Source organism: Schistocerca gregaria, chromosome 2, assembly GCF_023897955.1.
Source record: "Schistocerca gregaria isolate iqSchGreg1 chromosome 2, iqSchGreg1.2, whole genome shotgun sequence".
NCBI lineage: Eukaryota > Metazoa > Arthropoda > Insecta > Orthoptera > Acrididae > Schistocerca > Schistocerca gregaria.
In genome coordinates, this window is record NC_064921.1 from 166,010,865 (window position 1) to 166,017,831 (window position 6,967).

The following is a 6,967-nucleotide window of genomic DNA, read 5'->3' on the forward strand; positions in this document are numbered from 1 at the left end:
CCTCCGCAACAAGAATATAAATATTTTGATTCTTGAGTTTCTCCCGGCCTCTTTGATAATCAAAATATGCACGGGTGTACTGCCGGTCTACAGTGTCCCACGGGCACAATATTTCGGCGATTATACATTTCGCCATCATCAAGTGAATTGATGGACTGAGCTCCTGAGAACGTGCCGGCACGGAGATCCGTACGCTATGGCTGCTCAGAGGGAACTGATATTTTGAATATAAAAATTTGTTTTGTAAATAAAACTGCCTTTTCTGCTACTAGTTACTTTATTTGTCCCATACGCGTTTCGCCGTCTCCTGTTCTAAGGCATCATCAGTGGGATCTATAACGATACAGTTCTGTTAGTTATAGATTATCAAACAGTCCACTTCGCGATTTTTGTAAAAAAAAGTTATTACTTACGATATGCTCATCTGTGTTTCCACACATCTGGTCTGGAGGTCGCAGTACCACTTTTATCACTGCCATATATGGCATAGATCCCATTGATGATGCTTTAGAACAGGAGAAGAGGAAACGCGTATGGGGTAAATAAAGTAACTAGCAGCAGGAAAAGACAGTTTTATTTATAAAACAAATATTGCACAGGAAACATTGTCAGTACCTTGTATTTCTGGTTCCTCAGTTGTTTACATGCCTCTTTACCTACAGGCACTTTTACGGTTTTTTTCTATCGCCTTTCTCGTCACAATAAACGCAACACAAGCTCCCAAGCAGAGAATGAGATTCATAGCTGACTTCTGGTACAATGAGGCAAGATGTGGATACGATAACTCCCATGCGTACATGTGTTCTTTCCATAAATTTTTATCCATGCCCTTTTATTCCCGTGCGTCTGGCGCAGGACGAAAGAGGCATCGTGTGGATATACCTTAACGATATCTCCGACAGGAAAGAAAGGGGTTGGCTTCGAAGTGCATCTAAACTTGTACTTCAAATAATAATATACAGGGTGTTACAAAATGGTACGGCCAAACTTTCAGGAAACGTTCCTCACACACAAAGAAAGAAAATATGTTATGTGGGTATGTGTCCGGAAACGCTTACTTTCCATGTTAGAGCTCATTTTATTACTTCTTTTCACATCACATTAATCATGGAATGGAAACACAGAGCAACAGAACGTACCAGCGTGATTTCAAACACTTTGTTACAGGAAATGTTCAAAAGTCCTCCGTTAGCGAGGATACATGCATCCACCCTCCGTCGCATGGAATCCCTGATGCGCTGATGCAGCCCTGGAGAATGGCGTATTGTATCACAGCCGTCCACAATACGAGCACGAAGAGTCTCTACATTTGGTACCGCGGTTGCGTAGACAAGAGCTTTCAAATGCCCCCAAAATGAAAGTCAAGAGGGTTGAGGTCAAGAGAGCGTGGAGGCCATGGAATTGGTCCACCTCTACCAATCCATCAGTCACCGAATCTGTTGTTGAGAAGCGTACGAACACTTCGACGGAAAAGTGCAGGAGCTCCATCGTGCGTGAACCACATGTTGTGTCGTACTCGTAAAGGCACATGTTCTAGCAGCACAGGTAGAGCATCCCGTATGAAATCCTGATAACGTGCTCCATTGAGCGTACATACTGACGAAACTAAAATGATCTCTAACATTTAAGCGTTTCCGGACACATGTGTACATAACATCCTTTCTTTATTTGTGTGTGAGGAATGTTTCCTGAAAGTTTGGCCGTACGTTTTTGTAACACCCTGTATATTCCAATTGGAAAGGAGACAGGAGTGGAAGGAGGTCGGTGGAACGACTAGGAAGTGGAGGTGCCTTTTCCTCGGCGCCACATTCTCCAGCTCAGCTCGAGGCGGCACGCAGAGCGTTTTGCGTAACACACTGCGGGCGCCCTGTCCCGTAAGAGCGCCGGGAGTTCCAGCGGCGCAGCTCACACCTCTACGCCTTCGCTGCGTGCTGGAATCGGCGGGTGCACAGTGGCAGGCCTGTCTCTACCTGGGCTTCGTTAGCGGCCTCATTAGGGGCTGCGCGGTCAGCGCGGCTAGAAAGTCCGCAGGTGCGCGCCGCGCCACTGTCAAATGTAACAATGGGAGCGCCCGAAATGAAGCGTCAACTGGGGCAGCTTCGTCCACTCACTAAATGCACGCACTGCGCAACTGTCCGCATCTCTCTCGGCGCGGGAGGTGCAATTAAAAGGTAACCGGTGCTTTATTGCTCTATGAAATCAGCGGGTCCACCTCCAGTGAAAGCAAGAGTCCTCTCACTTGGAGAACGCTCGGCAGGCTGACTAACACGTCTAGGGTTGCAAATAGTCCGACTTTGCAGGCCTACTATAACGATTCATTCGTTTTTAACGCTCTACATTTTCCCAAGTACACTACTGGCGATTAAATTTGCTACACCATGAAGATGAAGTGCTACAGACGCGAAATTTAACCGTCAGGAGGAAGATGTTGTGATATGCAAACGATTAGCTTTTCAGAGCATTCACACAATGTTGGCGCCGGTGGCGACACCTACAACGTGCTGACATGAGGAAAGTTTCCAACCGATTTCTCATACACGAACAGCAGCTGACCGGCGTTGCCTGGTGAAACGTTGTTGTGATGCCTCGTGTAAGGAGGAGAAATGCGTACCGTCACGTTTATGACTTTGATAAAGGTCGGATTGTAGACTATCGCGATTGCGGTTTATCGTATCGCGACATTGCTGCTCGCGTTGGTCGAGATCCAATGACTGTTAGCAGAATATGGAATCGGTGGCATCAGGAGGGTAATACGGAATGCCGTGCTCGATCCCAACGGCCTCGAATAACTAGCAGTCGAGATGACAGGCATTGTACCGTGAGACTGCTACGGTCGCAGGTTCGAATCCTGCCTCGGGCATGGATGTGTGTGATGTCCTTAGGTTAGTTAGGTTTAAGTAGTTCTAAGTTCTAGGGGACTGATGACCACAGCAGTTGAGTCCCATAGTGCTCAGAGCCATTTGAACCATTTTTGAACAGGCATTGTATCCGCATGGCTGTAACGGGTCGTGCAGCCACGTCTCGATCCCTGAGTGAACAGATGGGGACGTTTGCAAGACAACAACCATCTGCAAGAACAGTTCGACGACGTTTGCACCAGCATGGACTATCAGTTCGGAGACCATGGCTGCCGTTACCCTTGACGATGTATCACAGACAGGAGCTCCTGCGATGGTGTACTCAACGACGAACCTTGGTGCACGAATGGCAAAACGTCATTTTTTTTGTACGAATACAGGTTGTGTTTACAGCATCATGATGGTCGCAACCGTGTTTGGCGACATCGCGATGAACACAAACTGGAAGCGTGTATTCGTCATTGCCATACTGGCGTATCACCGAGCGTGATGGAATGGGGTGCCATTGGTTACACGTCTCGGTCACCTCTTGTACGCATTGACGGAACTTTGAACAGTGGACGTTACATTTCAGATGTGTTACGACCCGTGTCTCTACCCTTCGTTCGATCCTTGCGAAACCCTACATTTCAAAAGGATAATGCACGACCGCATGTTGCAGATCCTGTACGGGCCTTTCTGGATACAGAACATGTTCGACTGCTGCCCTGGTCAGCACATTCTCCAGATCTCTCACCAATTGAAAACGTCTGGTCAATGGTGGCCGAGCAACTGGCTCGTCACAATACGCCAGTCACTACTCTTGATGAACTGTGGTATCGTTTTGAAGCTGTATGGGGAGGTGTAGCTGTACAAGCCATCCAAGCTCTATTTGACTCAATGCCCAGCCGTATCGAGGCAGTTATTAAGGCCAGAGGTGGTTGTTCCGGGTACTGGGTTCTCAGGATCTATGCACCCAAATTGCGTGAAAATGTAATCACATGTCAGTTCCAGTATAATATATTTGTCCAATGAATACGCGTTTATAATCTGCATTTCTTTTTGGTTTGTCAATTTTAATTGCCAGTAGTGTATTATACGGCCGTGGTAGAGCGTACCTGTTCGTCAGTACATGAGGTCTGTCTGGTCTTGGTTTATTAGGTGCAGTTGTTGCTTTTCTTGCTTCACGTTTCTACTTCACAATCGTGTCACCAAAGCTGGATTTGTTTAGCTGTAAAAGGGTTGAACTGTCCATTTTGGATTTGTTACTAAGGTGACATTTAATGACTAGTCCAAGTTCGAAGCAACTAAGCTGCTCTACTGACAACTTGCCTCCACAAATGACGTGTCACTGGTCTCATTTGAACCGACAACACAGTATTCCCCGCCTCTTTTTATACTAACTGTTCCGCATTTAGTGACATCTAGTGCTCAGTTCAGTAATATGTATATAGGGATGTACGGACGCTTTTGAAAAGATATGAACTGGTAACAACGAGTAGGCGTGGCTCATTAGTAGGTAAGTGTGTCCTGCACGAAGACCTAACTTCGTCGACCTGATGGGTCAATGGCTGAACAGCAGCTTTGGACGGTTCAATTGGCTCTAAGCACCATGGGACTTAACATCTGAGGTTATCAGTCCCCTAGACTGGACGACTTTAAAACTCTGCACCTGATAATATGTACGGAGTCTTACTCCCGTGATGCAATCAATAAATGAATTCGATTTTCATAAGGCTCTTGCCTCCAGGAAAACACTGGAGCGTTAGACAAATCAACCTCTCAACACCAACTTGTCGTCCGCCCCGTCCACACCAATTAGACATACAGTTATCTTCAAGGGAGATTTACATGTTGCTGGGTCGTCCGAGCAAGATACAACCAGGACACAAACACCACAGGTGCATAGATGCGAGCTGGTACAAGTGCCGTACTCTATCTACTTGCGCGAGTTCCACCAGCGCCACGGGCGGCGGTGAGGTTGAAGATATCGACTTCGCCTCGGCTAATTGCCGACCGAGTAACCTCAGACGATGACCGCACTACAACGGACAGAAGCCTATTCGGATGGTAGAAGAACAGCTCTCGAACACTTGGTTATAGATCATCATCCAGGGCCGACTTAGACAGAGAATGTCGTTTAGTAAACTCTTGGAAGTGAACAGGCAATTGTAAATTGCGTTTGCTATGTGCTGTGAAATTTACTTACAATTAAGTGCACTTAGCCATTGAGGGCTTTTTTGTGTTATATTACGTGCAGTACTGCAGACTTCATTATTCAACTAGTCACAAAGATAAGTAAACCCTTTAACTCATTTGTGTGACTTCGTTACTAAATTGTTAGAGTGTTGAAGAATCTTCGTTCTTCTATCCTGTTACGACCCTGGGGCACAGTTATGTAATAGTGTCAGGGAGAAATTGTCTTGACCGGTGTACTGGGCCAGAAGCCGTTTCACGAATTCATTATCCCGACCCACCTAACAACAGTGGCAGCCCAACCTCCACAGCAGTAGCGACGAGGCCATTAAAAAACAGGACCCGAGGGCAGAACACTTGTTACCAGAGATAACGTGTCACTGGTGTTACTTGTACTAAGACTGCAGAGCACGCGAGGTGACTAGCTGCTTTCACCACCCTGATTGGAAGGCATCAGTTCTGAATAATGTTCGCCAAACTGTAGTCTTCTGTGATTGTTCTTCCCGGCGCAGAAAAAAAACGTAGGCCGTGAGTCAGCTATCTTGATGCTGTAATAAACTATTAGCGAGGAAATGATAATGTAAAAGCAATTAAACTTTGAACTGGTTCGTTTAAACGAGATACCAATCGCTTTTTATTAGCCGAATAAAAGAAATCGCACATTTATAGTACACTTTTTAAAACACAAATAATCTCCTTTCCCCACAATTTCACAGGGAAAAAACTGCGTAAAAACTATAACACAACAAGTTTTCAATTAGAAGTCCAAAAAAATCAGAGACTTCTATTTAAATTCTTAACCAATACCGTCCTCGACATACAATATGTCTGTCCTCCAAGTCTGCCGGTCAACTTCTAACAGACGAACCACTTCGCCCGAACTTTTTTTTTATCATTTTGCTGTTAACATTTTTGACCTAATGAAATGTGTTACAGCATAAAGTCTAGCCCTGGCAAGCTAGCCGTGAACTAAACAGGAGAGATGGCTGTGAGAAGAAGTCAGCCAATCGTACGCTGACTAACCCTTCTCCAGGAGGACAAGGCGACAGCAGCGGCCTCTATGCGAAGAGGACATAAGCGCCGCTCCCTACTGGTCGCCCCCACTTCTACAGCAACTTCAAGAGTAGTAACTTGGATGCAAGCCTCAACTCTAATCACTTGCTTGTAATGTCTATGTAACACGAACTTGGGAGATGTTCTACTAAAGAGATTTCTTATTTTGTCTGTCGCCCTTTGCTTGCGACGCATCTTTGTAACACAAAGTTAAGTATTGTACTTTTTCATATCATAATGAAACTCATTAATACGATTTGTTTGAACGCTGAAACTTCCTGGCAGATTAAAACTGTGTGCCGGACCTATGCCTTTCGCGGGAAAGTGCTCTGCCGACTGAGCTACCCAAGCACAACTCACGCCCCGTCCTCACAGCTTTCACTCCGCCAGTCCCGAGTTCGAGTCTCGGTCCGGCACACTGTTTTAATCATCCAGGAATTTTCATATCAGCACACACTCCGTTGTAGAGTGAAAATTTCATTCTAGAAACATCCCCCAGGCTGTGGCTAAGCCATGTCTTCGCAATATCCTTTCTTCCAGGAGTACTAGTTCTGCAGGGTTCGCAGGAGAGCTTCTGTGAAGTTTGGAAGGTAGGAGACGAGGTACTGGCGGTATTAAAACTGTGAAGAGGGGGCGGGAGTCGTGCTTGGGTAGCTCAGTCGGCAGTCGCCTTTCGGCACGCTAGCGGCACGGACGTCTTGTTTACGTCCTCGCCGCGCAGCTCGCTCGCGGAGTTGTTTACGTGATTCTGCCGTCTTAGCGCGCTATATTTCATTCGACAGAGAATGGCTTATGCCCACCGAAAATCGACACTGAAGATTAGCTTTGCACCTGAATATGCCCGACCAAAAGCACTGGAAATCGAACAGTTTATCAGAGAT